The 27,119-nt window shown below is 43.9% G+C and overlaps 1 protein-coding gene and 1 long non-coding RNA gene across 2 annotated transcripts in view; both read left to right on the top strand.

Annotated features, from left to right (window-relative positions):
• The window catches only part of LRRC2 (leucine rich repeat containing 2), a 1,026,596-nt gene that overhangs the window by 837,496 nt on the left and 161,981 nt on the right, over positions 1 to 27,119 (top strand). The gene's annotated exons all lie outside the window — the stretch shown is intronic.
• On the top strand, positions 10,705 to 12,644 carry LOC138510188 (uncharacterized). The gene is made up of 5 exons (XR_011280339.1): positions 10,705 to 10,786; positions 11,127 to 11,259; positions 11,367 to 11,472; positions 11,580 to 11,695; positions 11,857 to 12,644. It is a non-coding gene; the product is annotated as an uncharacterized lncRNA (long non-coding RNA).

The following is a 27,119-nucleotide window of genomic DNA, read 5'->3' as shown; positions in this document are numbered from 1 at the left end:
TAGAAAACCGCCCATTAATCAAACACTCAAACACTCAATGCAGGCCCGGGACGTGGTGTCCTTTTCCTTCAACCGAAACTTAACTGACAAAGGAGTGGGAAGGCCCCTGCGCTCTGCGTCGCGTCGTGGCGCCGCCTGCGTTTCTTCCACGTTTATTTAAGATAAGAAGCAACGAGAGCAGTTCATCAAGTAGAGATGACAATTATGATTCAATGTGTATGCAGGGCAACCGCTGTGGCGCGAGGTTTAATTCGTCAAAGAGTGTGTTGAAAATGAAATTCGTGTGAAGCTGGAGCATCCATCGTTCAAACCTGATGCTACATAAGGTACACGGATCCTGGCAGTGGCATAATCAGTCCGCCTTCTCTCCCCCCCAACATTTTTGGCCATTTTGCCGTGTCCAGACATATTATATATGGCAGTATGCATAGTCACAGACATATTATGCATCATATCAGTGACACAGGCAGGTTGTGGCATAGGTACAGCAGTGGGCACAGGCACCGGCATAGTGGGCATGATATCAGTGACACAGGAGATTTGTGGCATAGGTACAGCAATAGGAATAGTCACAGACATATTATGCATCATATCAGTAACACAGGCAAGCCGTGGCAGAGGTACAGCGGTATGCATGTTATCATCGTCACTGACACGTAATGGCAAGGTCAGATCAATAGGCATAGGAGCAATGTGATATGTTGGCCCGGGCATGAATGCTTGCATGGGGGTTGCTTCAGAGGCATGGGCAAGCGTGCAGGCAACCTGCATGGTACGCAGTGGTGGACATACCGTGGTGGGTAACAGTAGGCAATGAATGTCTGTGTTAGGAGAATCAGCATCGTTGTTGCAGGCATAAAGCTGGACAGTGTTATAGCTAATGTGCCTGGTCATACTCAGTGGTGTATCCGAAGAAGTGGCTGGTATGTAACATTTCAGGGGTGAGTCACTGATTTAGTTTGTTCTTAAACACCTCAACTCAGCCTTTCATCCTTCTGAGGTCGATAAATGAGTACCAACACAGGTTGGGTGATGTTGTATGTATATTTGTTCTATATAAAGCGCTTAAGCCTAAGTGCTATATAATAACACATAATTACCATTTGTCTTTGGACGTCTACTTGCATTCACGGTAATTTGGTAATATGGGCCTATGCACACTGATCTTAATGATACATATGGTGATCCATTCTTGTATGAAATGTATATCACATTATAGTGATATCGTAACCATATTTTTTGTAGTGTACTTAGGAACAATGCTATGTGATGCCACTTCCTGTTTTGTCAAGGGGGTGAAAGGTCGTGGTCCATCGCTTCCCGTAATATCAGTTTGGGGTGGGTCAAATGACATCACTTCCTGTGATGTCATCATAGGTCAAGGGTCGTGTGGTATCACTTCTGCTACCCCTGGCACTTTGGTGAAATTACGTCCCTTTGGCAAGGTTCAAATTGCTGCTGTGTTAAAAAACAGGTGTTTGGTCCACCTTTTAGGAAGCGGAGTCTAGGTGTTTTCAAATCGCTGCTGTGTTAAAAAATTGGTGTTTGTCCCCCATTTTAGAAAAGCTGAATCAGGGTGTTTAATATTGCTGCACTGTTGTCTCACTAGTCTCTCACTCTCTCTCTTCTTGAATTCCCCTCCTCCTGTTCGGGGGGCGCATTACCCATTACCCAGTACCTGTAAGTTCCTGCCCCGCCTGCTCCCTTCTGTGTGATCCATCCCCTGCACCCTCCCTGCTCATGCTGCACCTGCCCGCTTGCACCCCCTCCTCCCCCCACTTTCTCCTAGTACCCTCTGTGGTGCGCTCCCTCTCTCCTATCTCCAACTGCTACTCTATCTCCTATCGTATCCCTCTCACTAGGTCTGGGAGGAAGAATTTCAAAAGAGACATCCTTGTCTCCAACCCAGGCCTCCCTATTGCTGATACCTACATCAGTGCTTCTGCAGACAGACTCTTACTGACATCCTCTTTGTTGTTCCCTCTCCAGACCTATGGTCCCCTCATATGGTCTCTCTTCTCTCTGCCTTCTCCTCCTCTCCCATTAATGGTGGCACTAGGTAGGAGGTCCTCTTGGCCTCCGTCTTCCTCTCCAAGACCATCATTAATGTCTGTTTGAATGGGACCGTCTAGGCACAGGGCTCTCAGCCCAATCTCCTACATTTTGATAGGCGCTTCACAGATCTTATCAACTTCCTCCCTTCTCCAGCTACTCCCTCCGCTACCTCTCTGGCACCCTTATCTTCCTCCTCTGCCCATCCACGGGCCCCTCTTCCACCTCTGTAGGGTGCACCTCAAGCCTGTAACCCACTTCGGATGATTGTTTAAATGTGACAACCTGCTCCACATCGCTACTTTCAACTCTTGTTCTGCTGTCAAACACTCCTCTGACATCAGTCACCTCTCTGAAGAACTCAACCTGGATGTCCTCGCTCTCACTGGGTCTTGGTTCACACCCAGTTCTGTCATGAGATTTGACACTCTCCTCCCCGTGGGATACAAGATCCTCTCCAAAAACAGAACCAACTAGCCTGGAGGTGGAGTAGCCCTGATCTTTCCAGAGTGGTGCCTGCCTCTCTCTGACTGTGGCGAAACTCTACAGGCCACCTGGCCAGATCACCCTCTTCCACTCTAAATGGGCTGACCTCTCCTCCTCTCTCCTGACCTCTACCTCTCAACCTCTCACACTTGGAGACCTCATTATCCATCTGGATGCTTCAAATCCCTCTTCAGTGCTCTTCTGGAATCTCCGCAACACTCTCTCTCTTTCTATTCTACCATCTGACCCGACCCACTTGGCCAGGCACACCTTGGATTACCTCATCTCTTTTGACATCCCCCTCTCTAAGCCTCTTACCAATTCTCTCTCCTGGACTGACCCCTTTCTGCTCTCCTCCCACCTTAAGTTCTCTGTTTCCCAGGCAAAGCCAACCCCAGCGCTGCAACCAACCTTCTCGGTCATCCGGCCCATGAAGCGTGTGTCAGTGGAAGCCTTTGTCGCTACTTTCTCTCCTCCTGCTACTGCTGAGAAAAAACTCACACTCTAACAAAGCCCTCTCTAGCCTGCATTTCTCTATCAATAACACTCTTGATGTCCCTGCCCCTGCCATTAGAATCCGCCTGAAGCCTACCTCCAAGTGAAACTCTTGATATGACTCAGACCTTGCCACTCTAAAATGTAAGTGTAGGGTTTCGGAGAGGAAGTGGAGGGCACCGGTCACATCCTCTGACAAACTCACCTGTCGCCTGATCCAAAGGCAATACCGACTCTCTGTCCTGTCGAAGAAGAGAGCTCACATCCAAGACCATGTCTCTGCGGCCTCTAACAACACTGCTGAACTCTTGAAAATCTGAAAGGAGGTGGCCGTTCCTGCTGCAGTCTCTACTTTTCCTGTTCCCTCCCAGGCCCTTTGCACGACTCTGGATTCTCACTTCACTATAAAACTCAAGACATCCTGTCCTCTCTCTCTCTCCTTTTATTCCTCTTCCTCTCCCTCTGCCTCTCTTTGCCGCCACTTTCTGGGTGCCTCTCCCTCTCCTCCTCCCTTCTCCTCCTTTTCTGTGATCACTCCTGATGATGTGTCTAGATAAATCCGATCTATGAAACTGTCACCCAAGGAGGTGTTCCCCTGTTCCTGCAGAACCATCAAGGACCACATCGACACCCTCGCTCCAGCCTTGGCCGATTTCTGCAATCACTCCTTTGCCACTGGAACTTTCATTTCCCCGCCAAAGCACTCCCTTGTGCACCCCCTCTTGAAGAAACCTTCTGTCGATCCTTTGTGTCCGGCAAACTACCGGCCGCTCTCTATCACTGCTTTTCTGAGCAAACACTTGGAACTTTCTTGGGGTCATCTCCGACTCCAATCTCTATTTCTTTCCTCACATCATGGACCTCTCGAAGAAGTCCCACTACCAGCTGTATCTCCTCAGAGGCACTCTTCCTTTCCTCACTTACCCCTAGAAGCTCACTGTCTCCAGAGACCTGGTTCTCTCTAGGCTTGACTTCTGCAACAGCTTCTTCCTCAATCTTCCTTCCTCTACTCTCTGCCCTCTGCAACTAATCCAGAACAGGACTGCAAGACTTGTCCTTGGCCTCAAACCCAGGGATCGTATCTCTCCAGCCCTGAAATCTCCTGGTGGCTGCAAGGATCAAGTTCAAGACCCTCTGCATTATCCACAAGGCTTTCTGGGGCTGGGGCCCGCACTACACCCAACTCTCTCTTCCTAAACATGTTCCTTCCCAAGCCCTTGGCTCAGCTACCTCCAACTCTCTGACCGTCAGATGCTTTTCCAAGCAGAGATTGGGAGGTAGATCTCTATCCTCCACAGGGTCCTCCCTCTGGAATGGACTCCCTGTCTCTCTCTAATTCGAGCAGGACCAGCTCAGGTTACGGAAGCAGCTCAAGACCTTCCTTTTCACTTCTGCGTTCTCTCTTCCTCTCCCTTGCTAACCCTGCTGCCGCCTGCTGTGTGGATTGGTTGCCTGGCTACCCTCAGCACCTTATAGGTACTAGGCTCTGCCACGACCTGCAAGCATCTGCACTGCTCCGGGGCCCTGTGCACTTATGGGCTGAATCTGTAACCCTACATCCCCCTGCCTCCTTGCACTACCCATAGCTGGCTACTCGGAGCACTGCTGAACTGACCGCACCCCCCTTGCACTTCTCCTCTTCTCCTCTCCCATGCACTTGCATGATCTGAATGAATCATGGCCTAGTAAGATCGTTTGTTCGTCCTCTTTTTGTCTCCCTGCCTTGTCGTGTCACACCTAGAAACACCTGTGTACAGGTGTGTTATAAATGACTTATCATATCATGTCATATTGATTTGGTGGCACACTATTTGATAAGGCAGCACAGTATTTTATAAGGTGGCACACTATTTAGTAAGGTGGCACCGTATTTCATAAGGCGCGCACTATTGCTAATGCAGCACACTATTTGATAAGGCAGCACACTGTTTGATAAGGTGGCACACTATGTGATAAGGCGGCACACTATTTTGTGAGGTGGCACACTATTTGATATGGCAGCACACTATATTATAACGTGGCACACTATTATAGATCAGCGGGTTGATAACTTGTTGTTGTGGGCCAACTCAGCCTTTCATCCTTCTGAGACTGATAAATGAGTGTCAACTTAGGTTAGGTGACATTGTATGTAAATATGTCCTGTGCAACACATCATTATCATTGTCATTAATAAGGTGGCCCACTATTTGATGAGATGGCATACTATTTGATAAGGCAGTATCTAGTTCTGTAATATCTAGCAACACATTTAATGGCATTTGTTTACTAAATGGTACATTTCTAAGAACAACATCCACATGCAGTAGGTCAAATAAGAATAATATTTAAAGACATTGTAATAGGGCGATTGATGGGGGTTCTCCTCAAAAACACGTTTATTATTTAATGGCATTGCTATAGCTGCTTCATCCAAAACACGGTTTAAAATTCCGGAAGCATCACAAAGGAGTCTGCTTACAACATCAATAAGACATCAAGCCAACACGTTACATATAGAGAATGATAAAACACGAATATTGCTGTTGAATCTTGGTGTAAAAGAACACAGAACGACGGAGAGAAGCAGGAAGGAAATGGGAAAGCTTGGGTGCAAGAAGGTAAAGAAACCGAGGCGAGAGCGTGCAGGGGTAAGGAGGCAGACAGGAGAGCAGACAGCGAGAGAAGCAGCACACAGGGACTATAAGTAAGAATAATGCGTTTAAAGAGGTTCGGAAGAACAAGGCCATCCCAGCATTTGGAAACCATATCTAGAAAATGAAACTGAAATCGTCACTATGCAGGTAACCAATCAAAACAAGCAAGGTGGGGAGAGGGACCATAGAGAGTAGGCGCAGATGGATGGATTGATTGAAATTGATATATTCGATAGGCAAGAAGACCAACATATAGGAGCAGTAGTGTAAAGTGTGTGCTAATGGTTTACAGAAGAGGTGGCTAGACGGGTCCACTCTGCTCATGTTGAACAGTTTTAGATGACCAGGTCAGAGAAGTGAAATGGAATTGAAAGTCGCAGTGGCCAGCAATGGTGGTTGTCGATTGAATAATAAAAGGAGGGCATGAAATCCTAAGCACAATCAGAGGATAAGGCAGCTGGACAAAAAAGAACGTCTGTTTTAGATGGATTGAGTCATGGAAAAAGAGAAGCCATCCAACCTGCCACAGTTTAAACCCAGGATAAGAGAGTGAAGGAACGCCATCAGCGAAAGGAAGGTGGGAGGAGGATAGGGGTTAAGAATGGTCTGTGAGTCCTCCACACAAAAGTGAGAGTGAAAGCCAAATGAATGAGACATGGGGAAATGTGGAATAGTGTAAAATGCAAAGAGGAAGACCCCAACATTGAGACCTGAAGTAGAGCATGCGAAAGTCCAAAAGATGCCACCATCGCTTCTTTTCGAGAAACTGTGACGGAAAAGGGAGAGAATAATAACAATGAGTTACATAATGATATTATGCAAGTATATGGCGCTTCATACCCGATTATTCCAGCTTCCAATTACTGCAATAATAGGTGTCATTAACCAATGTTTAAATGAAACCAAGTTTATCAAGCTCAGAAGGGTGAAAGGCTTAATCAGCCCCGCCACAGGATTCAAGCACACATGTCAGAGAGCAGCACATTACTGGTGCAGCTGTTTATCCAGGCTGATCAGGCTACAAGTGTAGAAAGAGTCAACAGTAAATGAGCCCTTAGGAGGGGGTATCATGGGTCCCCACTAGAAAAATCAGAAAGCTCGGAGATCATATTGCCTCTGTTCTGAGCTATCTCAGTTCCCTCCTGGGCACCATTTCCAACTCCCACCACCTACTCACCTCCCCACCTCAACCCCCGCCCCACTTACCTGTAGCTGCATCTTCGCTTGCTAGCTCCAGGAACACTTGCTGTTCTGGCCCTCCTTCATGGTAATGGCCACCATGGAAGTGAGAAGGGACTACTGGGAGCCTACCTACAATCTATAGGGGTGCCGGTAACGGTGACCTTTGCAATGTCCCTGTTATATGATAATAGTTTTGCAGTGGTTCGTTGGGGCCTGACAAGGAAGCATACCTCTCAGTTCCCAATTATAAAAGTGGTTAGGCAGGGGTGTGTTATGGTGCCTCTTTTATTCTCCTTAATTATTATTGATATTGCAGTTGGGATTAATAATTTGGAAGCTGATGCGCTACTATTGGCAGAACAATATGGGGCCTTTTATCATTTGTTGACAATGCTGTTTACATTTCTAAGACCCATTTAGGCCTAGAAAACAACGGACTGCCTTTTTAAACTATTACCAGGATAAAGATTTAAAGATTAATATTACAAATTCTAAAGCTGTGATTTTCAACGCGAAGAATGATCGTACTTGCAAATCTTATTCTTTTTTTATGGGTAATTCTAAATTGGATGTGGTGGCAGGTTATGTTTATTTGGCGCTATTGGTCCCCCATAATTGCAGTTGGAGTAGGCAGGTAGAGAAACAAAACTTTGGCCAGGCGGGGTTTCTCATTGATCAGCTTTAATAATCATTATGGATGGATAAGTATCTCCCCAACCATGGTAATTTATAGAATGCAAGCTGTTCCTGCTGCGGTATTTGGAGCTGAACTCTGGGGCTACTCGGATGCACGTAGTTTAACGCTGGAAGAAAATAGATTATTTAACCGCCTCCTCAATATTCCCAAAAGAGAGCAGAATTGACCAATTAAACTGCAGTTGGGCTGGTATGGGTTGGAGTATTTGATAAAATTGCAACCTTCATTATACGCGTTACGAATATGGCATATGAGGAAGCTTGCATTCTATCAGGAGGGAATGAGTGACTTGCTGCAACAGAATGGTGTAACAAGTCTTCAGTGGTTTCAATTAATATGGCTGCATTGTTGGACCTTCCTCTCCTGTGGAGTGACCCCCTCTGGTTGGGCCATAATTATAAACCTGTCTTCAGGGAGGTCTATGACAATTGTTGGAAAAAAGGTAGTGCAAGAATGTTGAGTTTAAACGTTTTTATTTTATTGGAACTGTACCTAGACATTCCATGTAAAAGGTTTGAGAAGACCCTAATAATCAAATTCAGATTAGGAATCCTGCCGGTACACTTGGTATCTCAGATATCCTTACTTAATTACCCTTGGAAACCGAAATATAATCAAAAGAAGTAAATGAAGAGAAAACTTATATTTCAAATAAATTCTATATTTCATTAATGGAAAACATGAGTTTTAGAAAACACAATATTAATGGGTTGAAATCAAGAAAACTCTATACATTAAGTTTCTAACAAAGTATCTCATATGAAGAAAGAGATCCAGCATTCTTAAATTCAGAAAATGCATAAACAGAAGATAAACAATAAATTTACAAAACAAATAGTGAAAATAGAATCTCCACAAAAAAGAGTTTTTGTCACGCAAGTTTAACAAACAATGAAAAAACAAAGTAGTAAATACATTTTAACAATAATGTGAATTAACATGTCTGCCTACGTAAAAAGTCTCAATTACTAATGTCAAAGCGGTCTGAGATGCTATCACTTCGAAGAGCAGGAAGTTCCATCTAGCATTGACCTGGTTACATTTCGGCGGGCCACCTTTAAGGCCATCAATATCAGAAAACGCCTTCCTCAGGGCAGATTTAAGGTAGTAATCCCGATGGGCAAGCAGACAAACATAAAAATCCTAACAAAGTCTATAGGGAATAGAATTAATTCTATTATTAATGTAAGAACTGTTTTGAGTTTGGCTATCCTATTCATGGCCAGATTTGAGACCAAACATATCCTTTGCTAGGCTAATCCTTTTTTCATATCCATCACGAATTGCAAGCACTATATAAACTAAATTATTTTTGTATGGGAAGGCCTGGAAGTTGAGCTACAAACCTTTTTGGTATGGCTGAAGCAGATTGACAGCAGTATCCAATTTACCCTGGAATATTCCAACAAATATGTCATCTTCCTGGACCTTGAAATGAAACATGACGAAGGCAAACTTGAATGCTGTCTCCACCGCAAAGAAAGTGCCAGAAATACACTACTGCACTACACAAGCGATCATCCTCGTCACATCCGGGGCAATCTTCCCTATGGGCAATATTTGCACATAAGGAGAAACTGCACCGATCTACAGGGCTTTCATAGAAAAGCCGATGAGTTGGACATCAGACTGAAGGAAAGAGTATTTCCGAAGAAACTAATTAGCCGGTCACGCAAGCATGCCCGTTTTACGGACCGTGATTCTCTGTTGACTACAAGAACTCAGGTACCTGATAACAGTAAAATGACCTGTGTTTTAACTCACTGCTTAAAAACCTTCCAGATAAAGAAAATTATTCTCAAGCACTGGGGAATTGTCAAATTAGATCTACTTGAGGAATCCGTTTTGCTCTTAAAAGAGCATCTAACATTCGAGACAAATTGGTACATTCAAGCTTTCAAAAACAGTTACTTAAAATAGGACTTTGGGACCTGAGATCTGCGAAAGGACACTATCCTTGTGGTACGTGCAGAGCATGCACCTTTACCAAGAAGATGAAAGAATTCAGGATTGGGGACTAGACCTGGGTCCTACCAACTCTCACAAACTGCAAAACGAAACAAGTTGTTTATTGCATTGAATGTCCTTGTGGACTGAGGTACGTGGGACTAACGAGCAGAGCGGTACATATTAGAATATCTGAACACCGTTTTCGAATCAGGTGTAAAACAACTACGGCACCACTTGTGAATCACTGCATGACATTGAAACATTCTCCTAATGAAATACTCTGGTGGGCATTGGATGTAGTAAAGAACTCCACTAACACATCCAAAAGCCTACTTGAAAAAGAAGCACGCTGGATTTTCTGGATGGAAACTCTTACTAAAGGGCTTAATGAAGAATTTATTCCACCCTTATAGGACCCACCATCTGATTTCAGTTCAATGTTTAACACATCAAAGTTTAGTCTTGTTTAGATGTGCAAGTTCCAGTAGCTACCGGACCTGTTTCATATTATTGAATCCAGGGCAGGTTCATATTTCACAGACTTTCTATACTTTCTGGAATCTGGCCACTTTTATCAACTTTGAGTCAATGTTACATTGCATAAGTCTAAGGGATCTGAATTTTTATTCATAAAATGTTGTCATTTTAAGACATTCTATACCTTCTGGAATTGGGCCACATTTACTAACTTAATTCTACAAGTCAGTGCCCCATTGCACACATTTAGGGGATGTGCACTTTTTTTATGAATGTTTCCACAACATTCACAATGCATTTGGAAAACCTGTCCCTCCTGCGTTACTGACTTCATCGAACACAAAGCATTCTTGCCTTTTAAGTATTGGCATGTATGCTTGGTCGATTGCGTAGACAGCTTGGTTGCCTTGGTAAACAGAAGGGCTTGCCACTCCTGTCCAATCACATCACTCGGCATATCCCATACAAGAAGCACTGCGTATCGTAATGACAGTGTTTCTTCCTAATATATTTTTTAGCGAGCCTCACTGACATGACTGCATTAGTTCAGTCACTCCAAATTCCAGCAAAAATATACTATTTTCACAGCACAGGGTGCCATCCAATATCATGATTAACTGCCTCTAAGCAGTCCGTCAGCACCGGTACGTGGGATCAGGGAGGGTGTGTCGCTTTCGTCCAATCAACACAACCTGCAACGTCACCGAACAGGAAACATTTTGTTCTGCAACCTAATCAAGCGAGTTTCTTCACAAGTAAGCTCCCTTCGGTTACACGGCTCCATTCCGCAGTTCTTCCTGCAGTGCCGCGGGTGAGAATACATGACTAATTTTATGCATTTTTCCCTTTAACTCAGCCCAATGAAGGAAACCTTCCTAGCATAGTGCAAATAGGGAATGCACGCCGTAATATTTCATATCTTACGCCCGCACTCGTCTGGCATTTTAAATGCATGAGCATGCGAAGTTATGATTTTCTACTTTGCATTTCATCTACGTCGATCCATACTGTGGGACGATTATTTGATTTTTAAACTAGGCAGTCAGTGCAACTACTTCAGGCTAGTACTGGACTCTATCTGCACAGATCCATTATTTTAGTCACAGCAACTGTCCACAGGAACTTGACTTCAGCTCCATTTTATTTCATAGGTTACTCATTTCCACATGGGGCACTGCCAGCTTTAATCTTTTTCTGGATAACGCAACGGCCAGCTTCGTGAGCGCCTAATAAACACAAAAAATCACATCCATTGAAGAATCTGCGCACGACTACTTGTGACAAGTAAGAAATCACAGTACTGTTATTCCACCTTGCAATATTCTATAACGCTATGCATTGCAGGCCAAAAATTTCCTTTTTTTTAACGTTAGACCACTCTATTCAACCAGATTGAATACTGTTCTGGAGTACCACCCACACACCTGGTGCCACATGGACACTCCATTGATTCAGGATATCACCCTGGAATGGATGTACGACAGTTTTGGCAACCAGGTATGCATTCGACTATTTTCACTTTTTCTTTGACTTTTAAACATAAAATTCATTTTTTCCGGAAGGAATGGAGTGTTTTTTAAGTGGACTATTTTGTCAATCCACAGATGTTATAGTTGAATACTGGTCTCGACTGTCCGCCGTGCTGTGACATGCTAGCTCGCCACGACGTGGGTTCCTGGCAAGAAAGTTTGTCCGTGAAATCCCCCCAGCACTGAGTTGGGTAAGGCTCTTTCAGGACACTTCAAAGAAGTAGTCATATCTATGTATTAAATAATATGCTAAACTACCCTGCCAACTGAATACAATCAATATAGAAGTGTACAATCATTCTATTCCCCTATAGACTTTTTAGGACGTTTATGTTTGTCTGCTTCCCCTTAGGGATTACTACCTCAAATCTGCCCCAAGGAAGGCGTTTTCTGATATTGATGGCCTTACAGGTGGCCCGCCGAAACGTAACCAGGTCAATGCTAGATGGAACTTTCTGCTCCTCGAAGTGATAGCATCTCAGTCCGCTTTGACATTAGTAATTGTGACTTTTTACATAGGCACACCTGTTAATTCACATTATTGTGAAAATGTATTTACTACTTTGTTTTTTCATTGTTTGTTAAACTTGCGTGACAAAAACTCCTTTTTTGTGGAGATTCTTTTTTCACTATTTGTTTTGTTCATTTATTGTTTATCTTCTGTTTATGCATTTTCTGAATTTAAGAATGCTGGATCTCTTTCTTCATATGAGCTACTTTGTTAGAAACTTAATGTATAGATTTTTCTTGATTTCAAACCATTAATATTGTGGTTTCTAAAAGTCATGTTTTCCATTAAGGAAATATAGAATGTATTTGAAATATAAGTGTTATTTCTCTTCATTTACTTCTTTTGATTATATTTTGGTTTCCAAGGATAATTAAGTAAGCATATCTGAGATACCAAATGTGAATAGGAATTCAATTCAGGATTTAGCTTAGAATTACTTTATACAGCTTTTTTGAATTTCCTGTTATTATATTACAGACCCCCACCATAGCTGTACCACTTTTGGGGCAACCCTTTTTTATTATGGGTTTTGCATGTGGCATTTTAAAATTCTTGTGCATTAGTTTTCTGTTTTTACGGTGTATATTGTATATTTTTTGCTTGTCTTAATTTTGTAATTGTATGGCTTGGCCAAACTAAAAGACTTCTACACTACAAAGAGTCGCCTTCTTCCTACGTCCATGGTGGCCATTTTGGTTTCTTTTTTTTTTTGACTGCACCATTTTTCAACTTTCAAAAACCTGAGTTTATCAATCTGTGCTTCCTAGTGGGGGCCTTATAAGCAAAATAATAAATAAAAAAAGCAATCTGCAAATCAGGCTTGGCCCTCCTCCCCCAAAGGAGAGATTCCTGCCTGAACTGCTAGGTCACATGCTTCTGTACAAGACCACTATCAAGCCCAGACATGTTTCTGCCTCATTGGGTGTCTTTTTGGGGTGTAGCTTGGCACTCGAGGCACAGAAATCCTATGACTACCATGTGGCCATGCAGGTGCCATGTAGGGCGCCTTTGCAAATCAGGGTTGGTACCACCCCAAAGGCAAAGTGCAGTCCAAACTCAAGGTTGAGAAAGGAACACAATTTTCAATAAATAATTATTTCTAAAATCTTACATAGTTAAGGCACGAGTGAACTAGATTGATAGTACGACGGAGTATAAAGGAACCAAAGTAGATTTTTTTAGAAGCAGAATCACTGCAGCAGATTTCAATCCAGTGCATGACTAGTATCCATTTGTAGTGATATATTTAAAGGCATGTAATTTAGGGAAAAAGCAAAGGATGGGTAAACTTCAACAGGAGAAGTCATGGGGTAGAGATACAGCAGTAGGGTTAAGCAGAAAGACCCATCAGGAAACAGCCAAACCAGAATCAGCAACACATTAGAAGTCATGTTCCCCAAAGTGGAAATTGCATAGCGAGGAGCGTGTTTGCACTTTTATCCAAAAAGATGCCAGCTGTGCAATTGTATTAATTTCCACCACATAGTGGAAAAGTAAAGGATAATACACAAGCATGATTGACCTTCTCTCCTCAATTTTCTATTATGTGTTTGGAAAAGTGTAAATGCCTCCCTCAATTAACGATTGCAGGAGACATTTACAATGGATTTCTATGCAATATGCCATCTTTTACCAGGTGGTAAATTCAGGCAGACTCTGTAGGAAACCGTTGGTTTATCGCCTGCATGAAAAGCTCATGCGAGTTGTAAACCAGGCAGATTTGTCATGTATGGCGATAAGGGGGGCAGACATGTAAAGTCCCTTCTGATGTCGATCTTGTTTGTCAAAAACTTCAAAATTGACTGGATCTGTAAAAGTGTTAGGAATCATTACCTCCACATTTACTTCCACCTTGCCAATACAGGTGTTGGCAAGTAACCCCCATCGATTGAAAGAAGAAGGAGATGATGAATTGGGAAATAGTTATCAGGATTTGTAAGATTGGGGTACAAAAACGTCCTCTTCATATTGTTCTTTTGCGGATAGTCAAAATTATGAAAAAGACACCCATACGGAGGGGAAAACGGTAAGATTATTCAGAGTCTTGTGCTTTCACCATAAGTATCCAGCTTTCCACTATATGCAGGTTAGCATCTGGGTAAACCACGTTTGACAAAAGGATTTCTGGGGCTGTTCTATGTCCAATGTGCTAGTGATAGCCTATGAGATAGACATGACTGCTCCTTCTGGCAAGAGGAGAGCTGAATCATGAAAAGAGGCAGCGAAGCAAGAGGTGAATCAGGCGGAAGGTGCAGCCATATCACTTATTGTGGCATATGAATGTAGACTGTGATGTGAGAGTTGGGGTGCTACACAAACATATGTTAAAAAAAAAGATGATCAGCATGTGTTGATGAATAGATTTGTATAGAAGATTATGCAAAGATAGCTCCATAAGGCCCCAGATTGTGAATGACAGAAAGTGACAACAATAAGTGTGAACTATAAAAGAGGTGTAAGAAAAGGTAGAGGCCGTAGGAAGGTTGAACAGGAGGCTTTGCTAGAGGTAGAAATGAAGAAGGGAGGGTTTAGAAAAGATATGGAAGTCAAACCCATTTCAAATCCCCCTATAAGAGGGCTACATGTCCCAGGATGGGGTTCCATGTGTTCATATCCCCACAACAATATTGCGATACAAAAATATTGTCATACTTTTGCAGTGATATTGACCCATGGACCCTGTGGGGGACACCCTGCAACCTCTGCATTATTTTAAAATGCACGGGGGACAGCCCCGCAAACCCTGCTCCCACAAATTATCCCCCCCAAAAATATCACCTATGGAGAGAAAAACGGCCATATGTACTGCAATATTTTTGGTGGGGATATTTTGTAGGGATACCCCAGGATGCACTCTGTCTTCTACACATATTAGAATACTCTCTCCCTCACTTAGGACAGACACCCTATCAGAACTAAACATCACATTATGCCTTGTGCCTCAGTACAGAGGATGCCCCCTGCAATGGGACCAGATGTTAATTGATGCACTCTGCCTAATAGTCCAACCATTCTATAGAAAGTGAGTCTTGTATTTGTATTTGTATTTATTGAAGAACCGGGTGTCATTTCAAACACAAATGACTTAAAAATTGGCAACAAAAGAGAGCAGCGGCTAGATAAGAGCATTTGTTTTATTGAGAGATGTATACCGGGTGGTGAGTTGTTAAGCCTAAGATCATATAACCAGGGCAAGGACTGGAGGAAAGAACAATATTTTTAACATCGGCAACCTGAGGGTAGTATTTACACATTTACAAATTAAATAGAGTGATACTGACATCAGAATGCAGGAGAGGTGAGCCATGCGGTCAGTTTGGATAGGAAGTAAAGAAGAATGGAAGAGTATGGGGCTCCTTCAATCACTAGCAGTTGAGATTTGAGCCAACTTGTGAACAGTTCCACTCAAGTACTGGCTCTGATGGTTGAGGGACGAGACTTCTAGTTGAGTGGTGAAGGTAGGGAAAAGGAGTGAGTGAGAGGAGGCATGGGCTGGGTAGCATGAATTTAAAGAGAACAATTTTGCGTGCAGAGCTAACCAGCATGGTGACGCAAGTAGAGGTGGAGTAGGATCTGGGAACGCTGAAAAGGATGTATGTCACAAAGTTGCAAACTTTGTTGAGGGGAGCATAAGAGTAAAGGGATAGACGAAGAAGTAGACTTTTTTTGCTGAGGATAACAGTAGAGATAAGTGTTGCATAGGGTGCATCAGGTTTGCGACATGTATTCTAATCTTTAGGAGAATGAGTCGGGCTGTGGTGGCAGTGGTCATGTACTGGAAAAGTTTCAGGTCGGTGTCAAACAGAACCCTGAAGATGTGAGCCATGGGTGAGGGGGATTCTTGCTACGGGGTGGGGGTTCAGGGAGTGTGGTGTTGACATTGGAGGCAGGTAGAAAGATGACTTCCATCTTTGAGAAGTTTAGCATGAGGTAGTGTAGAACCATCCAGTGGCGAACAACAGTTAGGCTGTTGGTTACACATTCAGAGATTGCAGAGGGAATGGAGGAGAAGACTTGATTATCGTCAGTAAAGAGATGACTGGTAAATTCAAAAGAGGGAATGATTTTGCAGAGGGGAGAGGTGTACAAGGTGAAGAAGAGTGGGGTTGGGACTGACCCTTGAGGAGCACCCACTGGGAGGAGTGTTGGGGAGGAGATGCTGGAGTCCCATGATATGGAGAAGGAGAGGTCAGAGAGACCGGAGGAGATCAAGTACCGTACAGTGACCTTGATGCCAAGAAAGAAAAGAGTTTGAAGTAGTGTGGTTTGAATGCAGGTGAAATGTTTCAATACAGAACAGAGGTCTGAAAACTGTGGTTATCCACATGTTTTGGATTATGACTCCCATGATTCCTCACCATTGACTATGCTGGCTAGGGCTGATAGGAGTTATAGTCAAAGACATGTGGAGAGCCAAAGTTTGCTAACCAATGGTATAGATTTTAGACCATCTAGAAGAATGAGAATGGAGGAGTGGCAAGAGAGGTGGGCAGCGATAAGAGAATATGTGACGTAGAGGAAATCAGTCTCAGTGGATTTATTTTATGAGATCGGAGTGGGTCAGCAGGTCAGTGCACTTTGAGATAGTTGAGTGTGCGGTTGAAGACACCCCTCTTGAGGATGTTAAAGTGGTAGAGAATGTTAAAGTTTAGGAAAGGTAAGAGACAGATCTGCAGAAAGAGGGGTTAGTGGGAACAGCACTTGATTTGTTAAGAGAGGTATGATTGTTGCTGTTTTGCAACAGGCTGGAAGCACAGCAATTGAGAGGGATTGGTTGAATAATGCAGAGAGGTGATCGCAGATGACATGTACAAGTGCCGTAGTGGTGTACTGTGAGTCAAGGTTACATTTATATTGTGCTGGACCTTATATTAGGGAACTAGTTTGCGAAGACCAAGTATTTTTTGCCTGAGCATTGGCATTTCCAACATTTGTAGACATTACATGTTGTTACATTTGGACTTGGTATTTGTAATTTAACACTAGCAATCCCAACATTTGTTGACGTCCCCTCTATATAGATAATAACCATAACTCTTTTTTCAAAATGTTTTTCCCACTGGTATGTATAGAATCATAAGGCAGCCAACAATGAATCTGGCAAAAAAAAACATCTAAACTAGACTTCAGGCTTTAAATGCGACAGCACATCCCCCCCATCCTTGACATCTCTACATCATTGCCCTGGGGAACAAAGAAGTGTGCCTAAACAGTATGTATAACTCCCAAAGAATACTGGTTCATTGATTATATGCATCTAATTATGGGAACCAAACATTACATACCAACACATAACTTGAGATCAGAAATAAAAGGAAGACACCTCTGTGCTTCTTTCAACACGTTGGTCTCCCTGCTTCACAGCTTGATCCCTTGCACTCTTTCTTTAATTTGGCTGTTCTCAGTCTTTACAGTATCCCCCCCTCCACCCCTCCGCTCTTCCATTGCCTCTTCTCTTCATTGGCTATCTTTTGAATCCCGTCTGCAGTTTCATTTTCTTTGCATTACTTTCAAATATGTTCATGGGCATGCCCCTTGGTTAACTTTCCCCACTGTTTTCTTTGTATACCCTCTCTCGTTCCCTACCCTCCCTGGCCCAGTTTCTTCTTTCTGTTCCCAGTTCCCCTATGCCCAATCATGATTCCATTCATTCTGTATTCTCACTCCCAAGTTCTGGAATTAATTGCCACTTCACATCCGATGTATTCCTTCCTACAGACTGTTCCGCACATACCTAAACATAATCTATTTACTTTGCCTTAAGTTTTCCCCTTTTGGTTTGTACATTATGCTGCATTGATTTTTGTACTGCTTTGGTCTTTGGGTCTGGCGCTTTGGCAAACGCGCCGTATAAATAAATAAAATACAAATACAATACAAAAAACAAACCGGGACTTTCACAGTGGAAATACATACGGCAGAACGTGGTTAAATCTCTTAAGCAACATCATCCTACACACGGATCAATTAAAATTCGACCAGACGCTGAGGACAACTGTCTTCTGTCAAACATCCGCTCCTTTAGCGATGTATTCCTGAAGCTGCCAAACAAGCTCCCAGAAGTCACTTTCCCCTTTGAGATCTTCACAGTGTAGGTGATGCATTCTGTTAGGCAGAATCATATGCAGTACCCTTTGGGAACACAACACACAATTAAGACTACAAGTGACAGTACAAATTCACCTTTGGTACAAGCCCGTACTACAAAGTAAAGTGGTAGCGATGGCTGAGCAGCCAGACTTATTTCAAGAGCAAAGTGAGCAGTATCAATAGTTACACAAAGGACATCAATTACTATGGTTCAAACACTCACTCAAGGTTTCTGAGTAAAAGAATATACATTTATTTACACATCAGTTAAAAAACATTTCACCATTATCAAGCAGTTGAAAAATCACAATCTTAATACACTACACACCACCCAATTAATTCTGCACAAGTTAAGCTCAAACTGAAGTGTGAACAAAATGGCACTCCAGCAATTTAAAAGGGAGAGTAAGACACAAAGTTAGACAAAGGTTGAGCAGCACCAACAATTAAGTAAGGAGGGCAATTTAGAAAAGGCAACTACAGTGAGGAAATCAAATCAAGAGGCCAGGGCCAAAGTCAATGGACCAAAGTCTTTGCAGAGGATCACACAGTTCAGAGTAGTTCGCAGTTAAGGCTTTGCCAAGAGTTCAGAACGAAGTTGGTCAGTTGAAAATTTACTTTAAAGAATAGAGGACAAGCCCTCGAATTGGCAAAGGATTTCAAGCACTTTTACTGTGGTCAGACGGAAACGAACGACCGGATTTGAACAGTACCTTAAATGGAGAAGAAGGCTGTAGTGAGGCAGACGTTCCTGGCAGGTCCTGCAGGCTCACGGTTCCTGAAGTGACTGTCAGACTGACACGAAGTAGGAAGACTGGAGGGTCCTGCACTGCCCAGGGAAGAAACCAGCAGCAGAGCAAAGCAACAAATAAAAGTGCGCTCCTTAAAACCCAAGCAGGGTCCGGTCCTCCTGGCTATCCGGTTCACTGAAGCTGTGCACAGCAAATTCGACCAGAGGAGGGAGGCCTGGCTTGCAGTTTGGCGAACTGGTTAGTCCCACCAGCTCAAGGGGAGAAGATTCCTTGCAGATCTTCCCTGTCATCGAAGTTTGGAGATTCGGACCTGCAGCAGTGCTTCACCGGGAGGTTCAGTTGTGGTAGAGGTTCTCTTCTGTCAGCTTCTCTTTGGTTCTCTCGATCCAGTGGCGACTCTGCCTTCTCAGTCCCAGAGACCTGCTTTTTATGCAGCTTTCCCCCATTCACACAGCCTGGCTGTCAATCACACAGCAGGGTGGCTGTCCGACGGGAAGTCACCACAGCCAATCACACAGAGTGCGACATGGGTCTCCAAGGAGACCCTGTGCAGGGAGTCTCAAACCCCTCCCTCACATCCTGTCCTCCTCAGACATTCAGGCGCCTAAGGAGGGCTTCTGTGCAGAAGCCCGCCAAAGGTCAGCGAACAAAGGAACCAAACCTGGTTTGGCGCGCAGAGTAAAACACGAGAAAGACTTTTACACAAAGAAATGGCAAATAAACCCAGCCAGAACCAAATAAAAGTAAATGTGGTCCAGCGGGTTTAAGTTCGAGGCTACTAAAATAGCCTAAAACACTACAAAGGCTATTTAAATAAACTGCGGTAGGAAAAGTAGGGTAGATACCACTGCCACAAGCCAAATCTTAATGAAAAGGGAACAATATAATGTTCCATGAGAAACAGACAAAAAGGGATAACTATTAACCCTTTCCAGAACTCTATGTAAGATAGTTTGTACTGGGTCTGTGGATTTAAAAAGATTAGTAAAGTCAATGGAAACTTTACATGTTCTGGGGGGCAGTAGTCAGTCCCAGAAAATGGAGTTTAAAGTGAGAAGTCTGAAAAAGACAACCCTGTGTCACTCCACTGAAGGTGCTGTGTAACCCATAGTAAAATGATGATGCCTATGGAGTAGGTGAGGCTCCACAGTCTATGAATACAAACATGTTTAAACACACACAGCAAAATACATGTAAGAGTGGGAAGTAAACGCTCACACTCTTACCAGGTGAAAAAATAAATCCTAGAAATCCAACAATTCAGCTGAGGGACTCAGTAGGTAAGGGAAATTAGCCATTCTGGAGAATTTTCCCTAACAATGTCTAGGCTGCCTGTTGCCCTTCTACAACTTTTCCACTTCACCCTTAGGAGTCTAGAGGTCCACTCATCTACTACGAGGTGCATGCACGGGTATTTCTTCCAAGAGCACAGGACACCATTCTCTACGAGCGGGGAGTCCCTCTGCAGGCGTGTGGTGCCCTGAAATCCAGGGTGGCTCCCTCTCGGCCAGCATGTGCAGCACATTTATTTACCAACCACTGCCGAGCCCTTATCTCGGTAGAACCTCTCTGTTGTGGATAAGGGTCCTCGGCTGCACAGCACACCCACTGTTCAGTGGCCTGAAGCTTGTATTGCTGCAGGGGTATTCACTGAAATTCCCTTTGTCATTAGGAGTCATACAGCTTTGTCGCTTGTCAAAATTGTTGTAAAGAGTCACGGGCTTTGGGATGCATTAACCCACTCAACCAAGCCCTGCAACAGTACTGTGCATTGCTGGCAGCAGAAACATCAGAATGGCCACTGGAAAGCATGCTGCTCGCTCAAAACCAGCAAAAAATGCACAGTAAAAATCTGAAAGATAGGCTGCCATCCACTTTTGCCTATCTTAGGGAGCACAGGAGATCACTGCCTAAAACCACCATTGGGCCATCCACAAAGCAGCCTGAAACCACTTGGAAAAAGCAATGCTGATTGCCAAAAGCAACACAGAGCTGTTTGGGAATTCATTTTCTTGATTGTCAAAATGTGCTAAAATCATGGCTCACAAATCACCAAAAAGATCCAACCTTCGTGTTGGGTGTTCCACATTATTCTACTGCAAGAATCCACATCAATACAATGTCAGCAAGAATCATATGCTATCAAGCTAAATCTCCTTTTAAAGATAGACAGCTGTCAAAAATGGGTGTAGTACCGTTACTCGCCTCTGTCAGGTGCTGGCAATTCATAATTCTAACAGGAGAACTGGTGTTTCAGAAGTTAAATATGCCAAAGAAGAGAATTCCATCAAAATGCCATATAGAGTGCCACACAGCAATTTCATTGTTGAAAAAGACTTGATTTAAAGATATGTTGCTTATTGTGAGTTTATAAATGTTATTTTTTACAAGGAGCTATGTTGCAATTGACTAGAAGGAATCTGATTTAATTAAAACTTCAAGAGACCTTCTGTCCATGGGAACCCTTCACACCTTGTCCTTCCTACCAACAGGAGAGGATATTGCATGGACATGTTAATTAGAACTGTTGTGAGAGGAGGAGATTTCCCCTGCTGGCAGGAAAAAGAGACAATAGATTCCTTGACTGAATAGAATATGCTAAATTTGGGTGTGACTGGACAACAACTGCTCTGGGAGAGACAGGCCATGTGACCTCTGAGGCAGCCAAGCTTCTGGGGGTGGAGACAAACCATTGTGTTTATTGAATTGAAAGCAAATGTATGTTTTATGAAATTGCTTATAACAAATTTTACGAAGCTGACAGAAATGTCAAACTTTGAGATTCTTAAAATGACAAATACACTCACAGTTCAAGACTAAGCGGGACGCCGTGTGATGTTCTGAGACCATACCCTGGGATTTATTAATATTGTAGATACGGTGTTTCTGCTAGAAACATAAAAACTTACAGTAATATGCTCAAAGAGGGTGTGTATGTCTCTGTAAAATTTGGTGCAGAACCAATCTTGGCAAACCCACCAAAAGTTTGAATAAGTTGTCATTTCTGAACTAAAGCTCTTAGGAAGATCAGAGTTGGACAAGAATGTACCTTAAGTAATAGGTGAGGTGTATATGTATTATGAACAACTTGTGTATCAGGGAAATATGTTTTTTGGGAAAGATTGATTTTCTAAGTAAAAGCAATGGGGAGGGAGGGATTTCAGCTAAGCCATATACACAGCATCATGATGACACCTCATGACACAATGATCATTTTCTCCAGTCAGGGGACAGGAGATTCTCTGACCTATCAAATCCTTAGTGGATTGGGCATAGAAAGTTAGCCTTCACACCCACTTTGGAAACAGAAAAATAGAGACTGCTTAGGACAGATAGGGGACACATCTTTCCACTACTCAACTGATTCCTGCGCAGCACCCTGCCGAAAGACTCCAGAGACCAGAACTGAGAATCCAGACTCCTGACTCCAAATCTAGAACCAACTCTAGAACCAAACTCTAGAACCTTGAAGCAGAGAGGCCTAATCCACAAGTTGAATCCTCTTCAGCAGGCCTCAGAATCTTTTGCAACCTGATTCTCAACAGCCAGGCTGTGCTGTTTGCTTCTAGCCAAGCACCCTGTGCTAGAACCAAGATCCAGAGAAAGCAGAGCTGTATCCAGGACCTGCTTGATCCAGTCAGAGGCCACACAGACCGCCGTGCAGTGCTGATCGCAGACCAGGGTGCCTGACCTGTCCAGTGGCGAGAGAACCACAGCCCAATGCCTTGACCAGATCTTGACAGGGCCCATTTCCATTCCATTCCAAAACTAGGAGTGAGTATCTAGTCTAGAACTGTACAGAACCAATCTCTTAGTTTAAATTAATCTGATTCCAACCATTTTAACCTGTCCAGAACTGCATTATAGAATCTTGTGTCCATCCTGTTGTTGGTAAATCTCTAAGGCGCATCTGTCATTTCTGAAATCTTAACTTTATTTCTGAAAATCTCCCTTCACAAAAACATCTGTATCTTTTGAACCACACGTCCTAGAAGCAAAATTTAACTGTCATTTTAAAGCTAAGATCCTAAGCCTTCGACAACAAAGTTTTTCCGTAATCACGATTTACGCACGCAGAAAAATAGCCACGCCTTGCAATTTGGCAAAATTTAATTTCCTGTCAAAATATCTGTTTCTTGCTTTCCACTGCTGAATTTCATTTTCAATCTGATAATCATTCATGAATCATTGCTAGTGTTGACCTGAACCAATCTAAAGTAACTATCATTTATCCTGAATATCTTTTAGTAAATTAAAATCAATTTAGCAGATTTTCCCATCTACTGCAATCACTTTCAAAAGCATTTTGACCTGTGTTTTAAAATCATACCTGTTTTCTCTAAGCTTGCTGGGGGAACTGGAATTGAACTGTATTATTGATTGTATTCCTGAAACCTGTGTGCCCTTCTTTCCATCTCTTCATATTGCATAGGGGGGAGAGTGAGTAGTCACAGGGGAAAAAGTGACCATATTATCTTTTGATTGGAATCATATCAAATCTATTTCTGTGTTACATTCTTTCCCATTATTGTATTTTCTTGAATCACATAAAGTATTCTCTGCTACAGTATCCTTCATATCCATACTCCATAAGTGATTAAAGAGATTGTTACTTTTGTAATATTATCCATTGTTGATTACCATCCATATTCATAAGTGTGCTATTCAAATATTATTTTGTTCATAAAAGTGTGATATATATATATATTGTTTAATTATTCAAATGAACCTTTTAATTTGCAAAACAAACCCACTTCTTGGATCAGTGAGGTCGGGGAGATCCAAAGAGAGGGGCGTTATTTAAGGGTTCATCATCCAGGTTTAAAGAACTTTTGACATAAAAATATATAAATAAGGGCTTCCATTGGGCATCCCATCCTAAACATTGACTTAGTTGGATTGCTGGATTGAAGTCACTTACAGATTGGGGGCTCGGTAGCCGGGGATTCTGGATTAGATCTACCACTTGTGCAGCTTAATATAGTGTGCTATCTAATAGGATACATAAATCCTGTTGGACTACCACACTGTGTTACGCTGTAAAAGCACCCCTCAAAAAGGAACGCTCTCAGGAAACAGTCTTTTTAGCAAAATAAAATAATAAACTTTTGTAAGTCAGGAAGGAAATCAATTTCCGGAATGGCGACATTGGTAGACATCAAGTTAGCTAGAAAGCATCTTTTGCATAAGTTGTTTTGTGAGAGGTGAATGGACTGAGCAGGACCAGAATGTGTGGTTGCAGGCAATCACACAACAGATCACTGCAACTGGGTTAGATATCTGGAAAGATCAGGGTCCCTTACACGTGGCCCTGAGTGAACTATATATGGACCCGAAGGCCAAAGATGAGCACGACAAGATTGTCAGGATAGCGGCATATTTATATTTATATATGGGAGCCATACAGGAAAAATGTGCTGAAGGCCAAGACCTGGCAAGTAGGCAACTGATGGCATTAGAGAAGGCCCAATCTGACCTGGACTCTTCTGAGCAGAGGCTTCAGAGGAGCCAGGAGTCAGAAAACGAAAGTAGGCAGTACATCATTAAAATCAAAGAGGACATGGGTATCCTGCAACAGGAAAGGGCAGACCAGGATACCATAATTCTGGCCTTGCAGAAGGGGTACCAAGAATATTTGGACTCCCTACTGCAGAGCCAGAAAAAGCTGGAGCAACAACGGGATTTCAATAGGGCATGCACAGAGCAGGTAGCCACCCTGCAAAGCCATCTAGGCAGAGAGCAATAAGCTGATTTTGAAAGGCCTGGACACTCAGGCAGAGTTTGATGAAGAGCGCCAGAAAGCTGGTGTCCTTCAAAGGCAGAGGGATGACCTGGCGGCACAGAGGCAGGCTCTTACTCAGGAAAGGGATACCTTAGGCCAGGAAGTCTGCCAGTTAAAAGGGAAGCTGGAAGAAAATCACCTGGCCCTCCAGGGACTGGGTGACCTCCAAAAACAGCATCAAAACTTGTTAGAGCACACCAGGAGGGTGGAAGATGCTCTGGCAAGAAAGGACCAGGCCAGTAGGGACGGGACCCAGGAGGTAACCCTTCTGCAGCAAAGACTGGCCCATTACTCCAGGACCAACCAGGAAGCACAGAGGGAAAATTAGGCTATCTGTCAGCACAATGATAGGATCCAGCAACACGTAGCCATGCAGGAGAGACTGATAGAGGAACTGAAAGCACAGGCTCTTGCATGGCAAGAGGGAGCAGGGGCTGATAGAGATGAGGTTCGCCGGGAAAGGGAAACACCTGAGCATAACCTCAGGAGCCCTAGTACCAGAGGCCTTCACCTCTCCCAGTCCCTGGACTCTGCCAACCCCATGTCCTCGGGTGCACATGAGCTCAGGGCCATGGGGATGGCAGATTACTATCCAGCCAGAAGTATGGGGCTCATAGGCCAGTACCTCCCAGGAATGGATGGCGGGCATCCGGGTATGAGCCCCCAAGTACAGTGAAGTTTAGTGGGGAACCCCGGGAGAGTAGGCCCACTAAAGGCATCCTGAAAACCTCTGCCCAGTTAGGTCAGTGGGGGGGTACCCATCAAATCCGGGCAGCAAGGAGAAATCTGAAGACTCCTCTGAACATCCCAGGACACAAGAGACTAGGTCCCTACATTCTGCCAGCCATTCCCAGGCTTGCAGAATCCAGGAATACCTGGAAGATCAGACGGGCACCTCTGGGAGCAGTGCTTCTGAGTCAGAGGTTGAATGGACCAGTGTTTCCCAAACCAAGAAGGCCAAAAAGGCAAAAAGGGCCTTGCTTAAGGACCCCTTAAAACAGATCAAAGCAATAAGGAGCGTCATCACTCCTTATCACAAGAACTCCAAGTATTCTGTTTGGGAACACTTGGAGCTTTTTGAGCAAATGATGGAGACTTTCCATTTGAAAGACAGCAGTAGCTGCATTTAGTACGTAAAATGGACATTCTCCCCAGAATACTCCAGTTTCTTTGCGGGGCTGGAGGACAAAATCCATTCAAGATGGTCCACATATAGGGCGTCCATCTTAAAGCACTTTTCTGTTCATAGAAGTCCCCAAGAGGCTCGCAAGGCAGCCTACAATTTGCAATGTGGGGAGGATCAGGCCCCACAAGAATTTGTGCAGGAGTTGAAGCGTGCTTTTGCACAGACTACCAAAAGGGTGCGCACGGATAGCAAAGAATTTGTTAACACGTTTTTCCATGCGCTACCCAAATACATCATGACCCAGCTTGTGAGAGATTTTCATGAGAAAAGGTCACTAGTCTGGGTCATTGAACAGGCCACGCGAATCTATGAGGTGCAGAAGCCCATAGAAAAAAAAACTAATGCTCCGAAAAGCCCCAAACCGACCGGCACCCCTGCCGCTGCTAAGGTGGCAGAAGTAAAGGTTGCCCCCATTTTAGTTTTGGAGATGGGGGCCTAAAAACTTGCCTGCATAGAATAATTCTAAGCCCAGAAGGCCCTCGGGCCAGACACAGACAGGGAGCCAAGGAGGTAGTCCCACAAATGGGGTCCCTCACTCCCCTGACTATGTAAGTCCCCGCTACAAGGGAGACCGACCCATCCTGGGTTATGTGTGGACTCCTCCAGCCCAAGGGAGGGGGTCCAACCAAGCACCTAACCCAGGAAACTTCCCTCCTAACTTCCCCCAGGAGGGCAGAAATTCACCAAATCCTGGGCCGAACTTTTTCCCCAGGTATCCACAAAATGTCCAACCCCAAAATCATCCATCCTTCTTTCCCCACTTCCCTGAGCCCAGACCACCTAATCCCGGAGAGGGGAGGCCAAGGGTGGAGGGGTACCCAAATCTTCCCAACCCGTGATACTACCGGAGAAGGGATAGCTACCCTTCCCGGGATCAGCCCAGGGGAGAAAACAGAACCCTTTATCAGCCTGAGCAGGTTTCACAGCTCGAGCGCCAGGTCCAAAACATGGCACAAGATCTGGGTTGCATGCTGAGGGCTCAGCAGAACCCTCAGATGGGCATGCCGGCGCTGAATGCCCCAAACTCTAGACCTGGTGCTCCAGAACAATGACGGGGCAGCACCCTGACAACACACCGGTTCCCAGGGAGGAGGCACAAGGGGAAGGGGGGGTGTAAAGCCTTGGAGGAAGCTTCCTTCCCCACTTGTAAACAGCCCCTGGAAAACCAGGAACCGGAAACAAAATCTCCTACCCCTGAAAATATTCCACCCAAGGAGCAGAGGGGAGGTAGGAGAAACAAAGGACCCAAACAGACCCACTTTGAGGAGGAGGTACAGATCTTCCAATTTGAAGG

Source organism: Ambystoma mexicanum, chromosome 6p (genome assembly GCF_040938575.1).
Source record: "Ambystoma mexicanum isolate Mex_15411 chromosome 6p, UKY_AmexF1_1, whole genome shotgun sequence".
Taxonomy (NCBI): domain Eukaryota; kingdom Metazoa; phylum Chordata; class Amphibia; order Caudata; family Ambystomatidae; genus Ambystoma; species Ambystoma mexicanum.
This window is presented reverse-complemented; position numbering and strand designations above follow the sequence as displayed.